Genomic DNA, 12,898 nt, shown 5'->3' on the forward strand with positions numbered 1-12,898 from the left:
GTATGGGCCAGGTGTGGTGGCTCATGCCTATAATCCAAGCACTCTGGGGAGCTGAGGCAGGAGGACTGCCTGAGGCCAGGAGGTTAAGACCAGCCTGGGCAACATAGCAAGACCCCATCTTTGCCAGTAGGCAGAGTAGGGGAAGGGGCAAGGGGCAAAGGACAAGGGGCGAGGGGGAAGAGAGAAGGGGGAAGAGAGAAGGGGGAAGGGAAGACAGGTAAGTAAGTAAATAAATAAATAGACAGGCATGGTGGCACACACCTGTAGTCCTATTTACTTACAAAGCTGAGGCGGGAGGACTGTTTGAGCCCAGGAGGTTGAGAGTGCAGTGAGCTATGATTGCACCACTGCACTCCAGCCTGGGTTACAGAGTGAGACCTTGCCTCAAAAAAAAAAAAAAAAAAAAAGTATTTGCTAAAAAGATTGCCTCTTTATTACGGCCTCAAATCAATATTAAAAAGGAGTCAAGAGATACAGATAAAGTTTTCTATAGAAGTCAATGGTATGGAATTCTAAGCAGGAATGAAACTCACTTCTGAATACAACAAAAGCAAGTACTGATATTTACCTTAAAAGAAATTAAGTTGATGAAAAAGAATGAGAGATTTTAATTAACATAAAAAGCCAATGATATACGTGGAAGTTTTGCAGAGTAGGTTTTACCTTTGTAGCTTCTTTCCAAAAATACAGAAATTTAAGAAATAAGTCATCTTTATAAAAGTAATTTTTTTTTGAGATGGAATTTCCCTCTTGTTGCCCAGGCTGGAGTGCAATGGCATGATCTCAGCTCACTGCAACCTCCGCCTCCTGGGTTCAAGTGATTCTCCTGCCTCAGCCTCCCAAGTAGCTGGGATTACAGGCATGTGCCACCAGGCCTGGCTACTTTTGTATTTTTAGTAGAGATGGGGTTTCACCATGTTGGTCAGGCTGGTCCCGAACTCCTGACCTCAGGTGAACCACCTGCCTCAGACTCCCAAAGTGCTGGGATTACAGGCGTGAGCCACAGCACCTGGCCTATGAAACTAAAATATTTTTAAAAATCTGATAATAGGCCATTATTAAAGGTAGGAAGATACATCTATATATATGTTTCAGAACCATATATGAAATATTTTATTATTAATGATAAAATTAATATCGTTCATTAATGTCATTAATGATGTTAACATTAGTAAAAATAAGGGTTAGTGCTGCATTGATAAACACAAAAAAGGGCTTACCCTAACAGCAAAGGTTGCAGCAAACATATTCAAAAGCCCTAAGGATTTTGGTATCTTGTATGAAATTTGATGAGGAAAGGACAGGGTATATACAGAATGAAAAGTTATAGCATAAGTTGAGAACAAGTAGTTATTTAATTATTAAGCATACATTGGAAATGAAGAAATCTAAGATGTGATTTCTCAGATTTGAGAGTCAAGAGATGATGATGACCTGGAGCAAGGCGGCAGCAGTGGAGGTGATAAGAGGAAGGATTTGGATATATTTCAAAGACAGAGCTGGCAGAACTTTGACCAACTGGATGTGGGGTGAAAGGCGTCAAGGGCATGGTTTTGCTTGAGTGGTGATGCCATTTACTGAAATGGGATAAACTAGAGGAGGAACCAGTGCTTAGTTCTGTACAAATTAAGTTAAAGATGCCTATGAGAAGTTCAAGTGAAGACATGAAGGAGACAATTTAATATATGAATCCTTTTCAGGAGCTGCATATAACGTTTGTTATATGTATACCTTTATTTGTGTATATTAACTATTTTACTTTTCTCTCCTTTTTCTCCTTCATATTTTATACAAGTTTGTTGGAGGTTAGCTTTACAATTTTGTGTTAAAAGAATATAAGACCTAAATTTGAGAATAGCGTAGGTCTTCTCTCTTTAGGGGTGAGAACTACTTCACTTGTACCAAAGGTAGCTGCATCTCTTTGGGTAGAAACATAAGGTTAGTTCTGTGATTGTACTGAAGTTCAAATGTGTGTATAAAGGTTCATGTGGATCCTGACTAGCCAGAGGGGAAGACTGTGCTGGTTATTAATTTATTGCCTCTCAGTTCCAAATCTGCCACTTTGGGCCTCACAGACTTTTTTGCTAGCTTGCCAGTAGAGGGAGCTGGAGAGACACTACAAGGCCAAAACAGAAGTGACTCCCTTCCTCCAGTGTGCTGTTTTACCAACAGAGCCAGGGCACTGGCATGAAAGGGGGCTTGATAGCATTCACCAGAGTGGCAGCCCCAACTGCCTCTTCCAGCAAGTTTCTCCACCATCACTGTAATGGCTCTAACGATTTAGCTGCAATTTGCAGACTTCAGTAAGATTCTCTGGCAGGAGTCTTCACAGTTCAATGATTTTGCCCTAGGTTAAGCTCTTCAAGCAGTGGTTCTGACCATTCAGCTCTGGCCTGCTGCCTCTGGCAAGCTTCTCCTTCACCAAGTGACTACTCTCACTGTTCCACCGAGGGCTGCACCCTCTAGAAAGCTTTCTTGCCACAAGCTCACTGAATGTTCTGGTGGCAGCCACACCATTTCCAAACAGGTCTGAATCGCCTTTAACTTGTTCACTCTCCCTTAGTACTAGGGTTGGTAGCTGCTTTCTATGGTGGCTACCTCTAAGGCTTTTTCAGTAGGTAATCACTTTTTGCTAGTTAGCAATTCTTTTTATTAAATTCCCACTGTTCAAATAAGCCTTGTAGTCTCGTCTTCTGACTGGACAGTGACCGACTGAATCTAAAGTGTGAGTGTACATATGAAAAGAAAAGTCCGGAGAGAAGCCCTGGAGCAGTCCTAAATGCAGAGTGCAGGAAGAAGAGATAGAGCTAGCAAAGGAAACAAAAAAAGGGAGTCAGTGAAGTAGAGAAAAGAAACAGACACGCACGGGTTCCAGAGACAAGTGAATAAAGTATTTCAGAAAAAAAAAAGGGAATGATAAATTGTGTCAAAAACTGCTGTGAGGTGAATACACTGAGAACCAGGAAGTGATCAACAGATTGGCAGCAGGTTAAATGGACAAATAGGGAAAAAAGCCTAATTGGAGTGGGTTATGGAGCTACTGTCATGTGAACACACACAGAAGGGCGCCTCAACTATTTTGAGGAGTTCTGCTACAAAAGAGGGCAGAGAAACAGAACAGTAGTGAGGTCAATTATCACAGTTCCCTGTTTTACTCAATGCTTATTCTGCTGGTTGGGTGCAGGCATAAAGCAGGTAGAAAGTTGAGTTTAAGCAAAGATTAATATAGTAAGTATCCTTTAAAATTCATAGCTGAGATCATTGAAAAATTAGAAACATTTTCTAGTTATCAAAATTAAAAGGGGAGCAGAAAACCAGAGTAAAAAAGCCACATTTGAAAGGGGAGGGGCCAAGAAAGCCAACTAGAAACAGCTGTAGTCAGAGGCTCCCACCAAGAAGACCGAAAACGGCAAGTGAATCCTGCATCAGCAACTGAGGTATCAAGGTCCTCTCATTGGGACTGACAAGGTGGTTGGCATGACCCATGGAGAGTGAGGAAAAGCAGGGTGGAGCGACAGCCCACCTGGGAGCCATGACAGCCCACCTGGGAGCTGCACGGGACAAGGGGAGCTCCCACTCCCAGCCAAGAGAGGCAGTGAGTGATTGTGCTGTCCTGCCCGGGAAACCACACTTTTTCCATGGATCTGTGCAACCGGTGGATCAGGAGATCCCCCCCGTGAGCCCATGCCACCAGTTCCTTGAGTCCCAAGCACAGAGCTGCACAGATTCTCAGTGGCCACTTAGCTACAGACTGCCTAAGACTACCAAGTTCCTGGGGGAAGGGACGGCCGTCATCACTTTGGCTGTCTGCTGCCGCAGATGACTGAGCTCCCTGGGGGAGGGGCAGCAGACATCACTGCAGCTCCAGTCTGCCATTTCTCCTCTGATGGTGCCTGGGAAAACAGACAGTTCAGACCCAGGAAGAATTCACCACAGTGCAGCACAGAGGCTGTGGCAGATGGTGGCCAGACTGCCTCTTTAGGTCGGACCCTGACCATACCCCCTCACTGCGCGGGGCCTCCCTGCAGGAATTTCAGCAACTCCAGCCAGAGGTTTGTGGACAGAACTCTGATCTCCCAGGGACTGAGCTCCTGGAGGGGAGGGGCATCCGTGGTCTCCATGGATCAGCAGACTTAGTCTTTCCCTCTACCAGCTCTGAGGAATCTGGGCAGTCAGGACAAGTGGGATTTCCCCCAGTGTAATGCACCCCCTCTTGCCAAGGGTAGTCAGAGTGCTTCATTAAGTGGGTCCTAGATCCTGTGCCTCCTGACTGGGTGAGACCACCCCAACAGGGGTTGCTAGACACCTTATACAGGGGCGTTCCCACTGGTATCAGTTCAGTGACCCTCTGGGACAGAGATCCCAGGGAAAGGAGCAGGCAGCCACCTTTACTGTTTTGCAGCCTCCACTGGTGACACCTAGAGGTGTGGGAGGGACCCAGGCAAAGAAGGTCTGGAGTGGACCTCCAGCAAACCTCAGCTGGAAGAGGAAGAGGGGCCTGACTGTTAAAAGAAAAACAGGCTAGGCATAGTGGCTCATGCCTGTAATCCCAGCACTTTTGGGAGGCCGAGGCAGGTGGATCATGAGGTCAGGAGTTCAAGACCAGCCTGGCCAAGACGGTGAAACCCCGTCTCTACTAAAAAAAAACAAAAAAAATTAGCTGGGTGTGGTGGCAGGTGCCTGTAATCCCAGCTACTTGGGAGGCTGAGGCAGAGAATTGCTTGAACCCAGAAGGTGGAGGTTGCAGTGGGCCAAGATCACGCCACTGCACTCCAGCCTGGGTGACAGAGCAGGACTCCATCTCACAAAAAAAAAAAAAAAAAAGGAGAAAAAAGAAAAACAAGCAAACAGCAACAACAAGAGCATCAACAAAAAAGTCCCTGCAAAAACCCCATCCAAAGGTCAGCAGCCTCAAAGACTGAAGCTAGATAAACTCACAAAGATGAGACAGAATCAAAGAAAAAAAATGCTGAAAACTCAAAAAGCCAGAGTGCCTCTTCTCCTCCAAATTAACATAACACCTCTCCAGCAAGGGCACAGAACTGGGCAAAGGCTGAGATGGATGAACTGACAGAAGTAGGCTTCAGAAGGTGGGTAATAATGAATTTTGCTGAGCTAAAGGAACAAGTTCTAACCCAATGCAAAGAAGCTAAGAGCCATGATAAAACATTACAGGAGCTGTTAACCAGAATAACCAGTTTAGAGAAGAACATAAATGACCTGAAGGAGCTGAAAAACACAACCAAGAATGTTACAGTGCGACCACAAGTATCAATAACTGAATAGACCAAGCAGAGGAAAGAATTTCAGAGCTTGAAGACTATCTTGCTGAAATAAGATACACATACAAGATTAGAGAAAAAAAAAAAAGGATGAAAAGCAATGAGCAAAACCTCTGAGAACTATGGGATTATGTAGAAAGACTGAACCTATGACTGACTGGGGTACCTGAATAGAACAAAGTTGTAAAACATACTTCAGGATATCATCCAGGAGAACTTCCCCAACCTAATAAGACATGCCAAAATTCAAATTCAGGAAATCCAGAGAACCCCAGTGAGATACTCCATGAGAAGATCAACCCCATGATACATAATCATCAGATTCTCCAAGGTCAAAATGAAGGAAAAAAATGTTAAGGGCAGTCAGAGATAAAGTCAGGTCACCTACAAAGGGGAGCCCATCAGACTAACAGCGGACCTCTCAGCAGAAGCCCTACAAGTCAGGAGACACTAGGGAACAATATTCAACATTCTTAAAGAATTTCCAACTCAGAATTTCATATCCAGCCAAACTAAGCCTCATAAGTGAAGGAGAAATAAAATCCTTTTTAGACAAGCAAATGCTGAGGGAATTGGTCACCACCAGGCCTGCCTTGCAAGAGCTCCTGAAGGAAGCACTAAACATGGAAAGGAAAAAGTGTTACCAGCCACTGCAAAAACACACTGAAGTACAAAAATCAATGATACTATGAAGCAACTACATTAAGTGTGCAACATAACCAGCTAGCCTCACGATGACAGGATCAAATTCACACATAACAATATTAACCTTAAATGTAAATTGGCTAAATGCCCCCAATTAAAAGACAGATAATGGCATGCTGATAAAGAGTCACAACCCTTTGGTGTGCTATATTCAAGAGACCTATCTCATGTGTAAAGACACATACAGGCTCAAAATAAAGGGATGGAGGAAAATTTACCAAGCAAATGGAAAGCAGGAAAAAGCAGGGAGTGCAATCCTAGTTTCTAACAAAACAGATTTTAAACCAACAAAGATCAAAAAAGACAAAGACGGGCACTGTGTAATGGAAATGGGATCAATTCAACAAGTAAAGCTAACTATTCTAAATATACATGCACCCTGTTCAGGAGCACCCAGATTCATAAAACAAGTTCTTAGAGACTTACGAAGAGACAACTTAGACTCCCACATAATAATAGTGGGAGACTTTAACACCCTACTGTCAACATTAGATCATCAAGACAGAAAATTAACAAAGATATTCAGGACTTGAACTCAGCTCCAGATCAAGTGGACCTGATAGATATCTACAGAACTCTCCAACCAAAAACAATAGAATATACTTTCTTCTTGGCACCACATAGCACATACCCTAAAATTGATCACATAATTGAAAGTAAAACACTCCTCAGCAAGTACAAAAGAACTGAAATCATAACAGTCTCTCAGACCACAGCACTATCAAATTAGAACTCAAGCTTAAGAAAATCATTTAAAACCACATAACTACATGGAAATTGAACAACCTGCTCCTAAATGACTCCTGGGTAAATAATGAAATTAAGGCAGAGATCAAGAAGTCCTTTGAAACCAATAAGAACATGGAGACAAGATACCAGAATCTCTGGGACACAGCTAAAGCAGTTTTAAGAGGGAAACGTATAGCCCTAAATGCCCACACCAAAAAGCCAGAAAGATCTCAAATTGACACCCTAATATCACAACTAAAACAACTAGTGAACCAAGAGCAAATAAACCCCGAAGCTAGCATAAGACAAGAAATAACAAAGATCAGAGCAGAACTGAAGGAGATAGAGACACAAAAAGTGCTTCAAAAAATATTAATGAATCCAGGGGCCAGTTTTTGAAAAAAATTAATAAAATAGATCATTAGCTAGACAAAGAAGAAAAGAGAGAAGAATCAAATCGACACAAAAAATGATAAAGGGGACATCACCACTGATCCCACAGAAATACAAACAACCATCAGAGAATACTATAAACACCTCTATGCAAATAAAATAGAAAATCTAGAAGAAATGGATAAATTCCTGGACACATACACTCTCCAAAGACGGAACCAGGAAGAAGTTGAATTCCTGAATAGACCAATAACAGTTCTGAAATTGAGGCAGTAATAAATAGTCTACCAACCAAAAAGAGCCCAGGACCAGACAGATTTACAGCTGAATTCTACCAGAGGTACAAAGAGGAGCTGGTACCATTTCTTCTGAAACTATTCCAAACAGCTGAAAAAAAGGGACTCCTCCCTAACTCATTTTTTGAGGCCAGCATCATCTTGATACCAAAACCTGGCAGAGATGCAACAAAAAAAAGAAAACTCCAGGCCAATATGCCTGAAGAACATTGATGCAGAAGTCCTCAATAAAATACTGGCAAACTGAATCCAGCAGCACATCAAAGATTATCCACCACGATCAAGCTGTCTTCACCCCAGGATGCTAGGCTTGTTCAACACACACAAATCAATAAACATAATTCATCACATAAACAGATCTAAAGACAAAGACCATATGATTATCTCAGTATACGCAGAAAAGGCCTTCGATAAAATTCAACATCCCATCATGTTAAAAATTCTCAATAAACTAGGTATTGATGGAACATACCTCAAAATAATAATGATAAACCCACAGTGAGTATTATACTGAATGGGCAAAAGCTGGAAGCATTCCCCTTGAAAACCAGCACAAGACAAGGATGCCTTCTCTCACCACTCCTATTCAACATAGTATTGGGAAGTTCTGGCCAGGCCATCAGACAAGAGAAAGAAATAAAGTGTATTCCAATAGGAAGAGAGGAAGTAAAACTGTTTCCGTTCGCAGATGATATGATCGTATATGTAGAAAACCCCATTATCTCAGCCCAAAAGCTTCTTAAGCTGATAGGCAACTTCAGCAAAGTCAAAGGATACAAAATCAATGTGCAAAAATTACAAGCATTCCTATATACCAACAACAGAAAACAGAGAGCCAAATCATGAATGAATTCCCGTTCACAATTGCTATGAAGAGAATAAAATACCTAGGAATATAGCTAACAAGGGAAGTGAAGGACCTCTTCAAAAACTACAAACCACTGCTCAAGGAAATAAAAGAGGACAGAAACAAATGAAGTAATTCCATGCTCATACATAGGAAGAATCAATATTGTGAAATGGCCATACTGCCTCTATTAGTCTGTTCTCACACTGCTATGAAGAAATACCTGGCTGGGTGTGGTGGCTGACACCTGTAATACCAGCATTTTGGAAGGCTGAGGTGGGCGGATCACTTGATATCAGGAGTTCAAGACCAGCCTGGCCAACATAGTGAAACCTTGTCTCTACTAAAAGTACAAAAATTAGCCAGGCATGGTAGCGTGTGTCGGTAATCTCAGCTACTCAGGAGGTTGAGGCAGGAGAATCACTTGAACCCAAGAGGTGGAGGTTGCAGTGAGCTCAGATTGTGCTGCTGCACTTCAGCCTGGGCTAAAAGGGTGAGACTTCTCTCAAAAACAACAACAACAACAACAACAACAAAAACCCTGAGATTTGGTAATTTATAAAGGAAAGAGATTTAATTGACTCACAGTTCTGTGTTTCTGAGGAGGCCTCATGAAACTTACAATCATAGCAGAAGGCAAAGGAGAAGCAGGCACCTTCTTCACAGGGCAGCAGGATGGAGTGAGTACAAACAGGTGAAATCCCAGACACATAAAACCATCAGATGTCGTGAGACTCACTATCACAAGAACAGCACAGGAAAGACCCGCCCCCATGATTGAATTACCTCCCACCAAGTCCCTCCCACAACACGTGTGAATTCAAGATGAGATTTGGGTGGGGACACAGTTAAACCACATCATTCTGACCCTGGTACCTCCCAAATTTCATGTCCTCACATTTCAAACCCAATCGTGCCTTCCCAACAGTCCACCAAAGTCTTAACTCATTTCAGCATTAACTGAAAAGTCCATAGTCTAACATCTCATCTGGGACAAGGCAAGTCCCTTCCACCTATGAGCTTGTAAAATCAAAAGCAAGTTAGTTACTTCCTAGATACAATGGGGGTACAGGCATTGGGTAATACAGCTGTCCCAAATAAGGGAAACTGGCCAAAACCAAGGGGTTACAGGCCCCATTCAAGTCCAAAATCCAGCAGGGCAGTCAGATCTTAAAGTTCCAGTGATCTCCTTTGACTCCATGTCTCACAGCCAGGCCACAATGATGCAAGAGGTGGGTTCCCATGGTCTTGGGCAGCTCCGCCCCTGTGGCTTTGCAGAGTATAGCCCCCTTCCCTGGCTGCTTTCACAGGCTGGCATTCAGTGCCTGCGGCTTTTCCAGGCACCTGGTGCAAGCTGTCAGTTGCTCTACCATTCTGGGGTCTGAAGGATGGTTGCCCTCTTCTCATACCTCCACTAGGCGGTGCCCCAGTAGGGACTCTGTATGGGGGCTCCAACCCCACATTTCCCTTTCGCACTGCCCTAGCAGAGGTTCTTCATGAGGTCCCCGCCTCTGCAGCAAACTTCTGCCTGGGCATCCAGGCATTTCCATACATCCTCTGAAATCCAGGTGGAGGTTCCCAAACCTCAATTCTTGACTTCTGTGCACCTGCAGGCTCAACACCACATGGAAGCTGCCAAGGCTTGAGGCTTCTGATCCGAAGCAACAGTCCAAGCTGTACTTTGGCCCCTTTTAGCTATGGATGGAGCAGCTGGAATGCAGGGTACCAAGTCCCTAGGCTGCACAGAGTAGAGGGGCCCATGGCCTGTCCCACAAAATCACCTTTTCCTCCTAGGCCTCCAGGCCTGTGATGGGAGGGGCTGCCGTGAAGACTTCTGACATGCCCTGAAGACACTTTCCCCATTGTTTTGGGAATTAACATTCAGCTCCTCATTATTTACGCAAACTTCTGCAGCTGGCTTGAATTTCGCCTCAGAAAATGAGATATTCTTTTCTGTCACAGTCAGGCTGCAAATTTCCTGAACTTTTATGCTCTGGTTCCCTTTAAAAACTGAATACTTTTAACAACACCAAAGTCACCTCTTGAATAATTTGTTGCTTAGAAATTTCTTCCACCAGATACCCTAAATCATCTCCCTCAAGTTCAAAGTTCCACAAATCTCTAGGGCAGAGGGAAAATGCCACCAGTCTCTTTCCTAAAACATAAGAAGAGTCACCTTTGCTCTAGTTCCCAACAAGTTCCTCATCTCCATCTGAGACCACCTCAGCCTGGATTTCATTGCCTGTGTCATCATCAGCATTTTGGTCAAAGCCATTCTACAAGTCTCTAAGAAGTTCTAAAGTTTCTCACATTTTCCTGTCTGCTTCTGAGCCCTCCAAACTGTTCCAACCTCTGCCTGTTACCCAGTTCCAAAGTTGCTTCCACATTTTCAGGTATCTTTTCAGCAGCATCCCACTCTACTGGTACCAATTTACTGTATTAGTCCATTCTCACATTGCTATGAAGAAATACCTGAGACTGGGAAATTTATAAAGGAAAGAGATTTAACTGACTCACAGTTCCATATTGCTGAGGAAGTCCCAGGAAACTTACGAACATGGCAGAAGCCAAAGGAGAAGCAGGCACCTTCTTCACAGGGTGGCAGGATAGAGTGAGTTCAAGTAGGTGAAATGCCAGACACATGAAACCATCAGATGTCGTTAGACTTACTATCACAAGAACAGCACGGGAAAGACCTGCTCCCATGATTCAATTACCTCCCACCAGGTCCCTCCCACAACATGTGGGAATTCAAGATGAGATCTGAGTGGGGACACAGCCAAACTATATCACTGCTCAAGGTAATTTATAGATTCAATGCTATTCCCAATAAACTACCATTGACATTCTTCACAGAATTAGAAAAAAACTACTTTAGAATTCATATGGAACCAAAAAAGAGCCCATACAGCCAAGGCAATGCTAAGCCATAAGAACAAAGCTGGAGGCATCATGCTAATCCCACTTCAAGCTATACTACAAGGCTACAGTAACCAAAACATCATGGCCACTAGTATAAAAACAGACACATAGACCAAGGGAATAGAATAGAGATCTCAGAAATAAGACCACATATCTATGCCCATTTGATCTTTGACAAACCTGACAAAAACAAGCAATGGGGAAAGGATTTCCTATTTATTTGTTTGTTTGTATTTTTTCTGAGACAGAGTCTTGCTCTGTCTCCCAGACTGGTGTGCAGTGGCACAATCTTGGCTCACTGCAACCATCACCTCCTGGGTTCAAGAAATTCTCTTGCCTAAGCCTCCCAAGTAGCTAGGACTACAGGCACACACCACCACACCTGGCTAATTTTTGTATTTTTAGTAGATACAAGGTCTCACCATATTGGCCAGACTGGTCTTGGACTCCTGAGCTCACATGATCTGCCCACCTTGGCCTCCCAAAGTGCTAGGATTACAGGAATGAGCCACCACACCCGGCCAGATTCTCTGTTTAATAAATGATGCTGGGAAAACTGGCTAGCCACATGCAGAAAATTGAAGCTGGACCCCTTCCTTACACCTTATACAAAAATTAACTCAAGATGGATTAAAGACTTAAATGTAAAACCCAAAACTATAAAAACCCTAGAAGAAAATCTAGGCAATACCATTCAGGACACAGGTACAGGCAAAGATTTAATGATGAAAATGTCAAAAGCAATTGCAAAAGGCAAAAATTGACAAATGGGATCTAATTAAACTAAAGAGCTTCCTCACAGCAAAAGAAACTATCATCAGAATGATCAGGCAACCTACAGAATGGGAGAAGATTTTTTGCAATCTGTCTATCTGACAAAGGTCTAATATCCAGAATCTACAAGGAACTTAAACAAATTCACAAGAAATAACCCCATTAAAAGGTGGGAAAAGGACAAGAGCAGACAATTCTCAAAAGAAGACATTTATGCAGCTGAGAAACATATTTTAAAAAGCTCAACATCACTGATCACTAGAGAAATGCAAATCAAAACCACATTGAGATACCATCTCACACCAGTCAGAATGGCGATTATTAAACAGTCAAGAAACAACAGATGGTGCTAAGGCTGTGGAGAAATAGGAACACTTTTACTCTGTTGGTGTGAATGTAAATTAGCTCAACCATTGTGGAAGACGGTGTGGCGATTCCTCAAAGACCTAGAACCAGAAACACCATTTGACCCAGCAATGTAATTACTGAGTATATACACAAAGGAATAGAAATCATTCTATTACGAAGATACATGCACACATATGTCCACTGCAGCACTATTCACAATAACAAAGACATGGAATCAACTCAAATGCCCATCGATGTTAGACTGGATAAAGAAAATGTGGTATATATACACCATGGAATACTATTGCAGCCATAAAAAGTAACAAGATCATGTCCTTTGTGGGGACATGATGGAGCTGGAAGCTATTATCCTCAGCAAACTAACACAGGAACAGAAAACCAAATACTGCATGTTCTCCCTTATAAGTGGGAGCTGAACAATGAGAACTAAGGATACAGGGAGAGGAACATACACTGGGGCCTGTTGGGGGGCAGGGAGGAGGGAGAGCATTGGGATAAATAGCTAATTCACATGCAGCTTAATAGCTAGGTGATGGGTTGACAGGTGCAACAAGCCATCATGGCACACGTTTCCCTATGTG

The 12,898-nt window shown here is 43.0% G+C and overlaps 1 protein-coding gene across 9 annotated transcripts in view; it reads right to left on the bottom strand.

Annotated features, from left to right (window-relative positions):
• The window catches only part of EML5 (EMAP like 5), a 209,581-nt gene that overhangs the window by 53,166 nt on the left and 143,517 nt on the right, over positions 1-12,898 (bottom strand). The window lies entirely within an intron of this gene.

This window comes from Pongo abelii, chromosome 15, assembly GCF_028885655.2.
Source record: "Pongo abelii isolate AG06213 chromosome 15, NHGRI_mPonAbe1-v2.0_pri, whole genome shotgun sequence".
NCBI lineage: Eukaryota > Metazoa > Chordata > Mammalia > Primates > Hominidae > Pongo > Pongo abelii.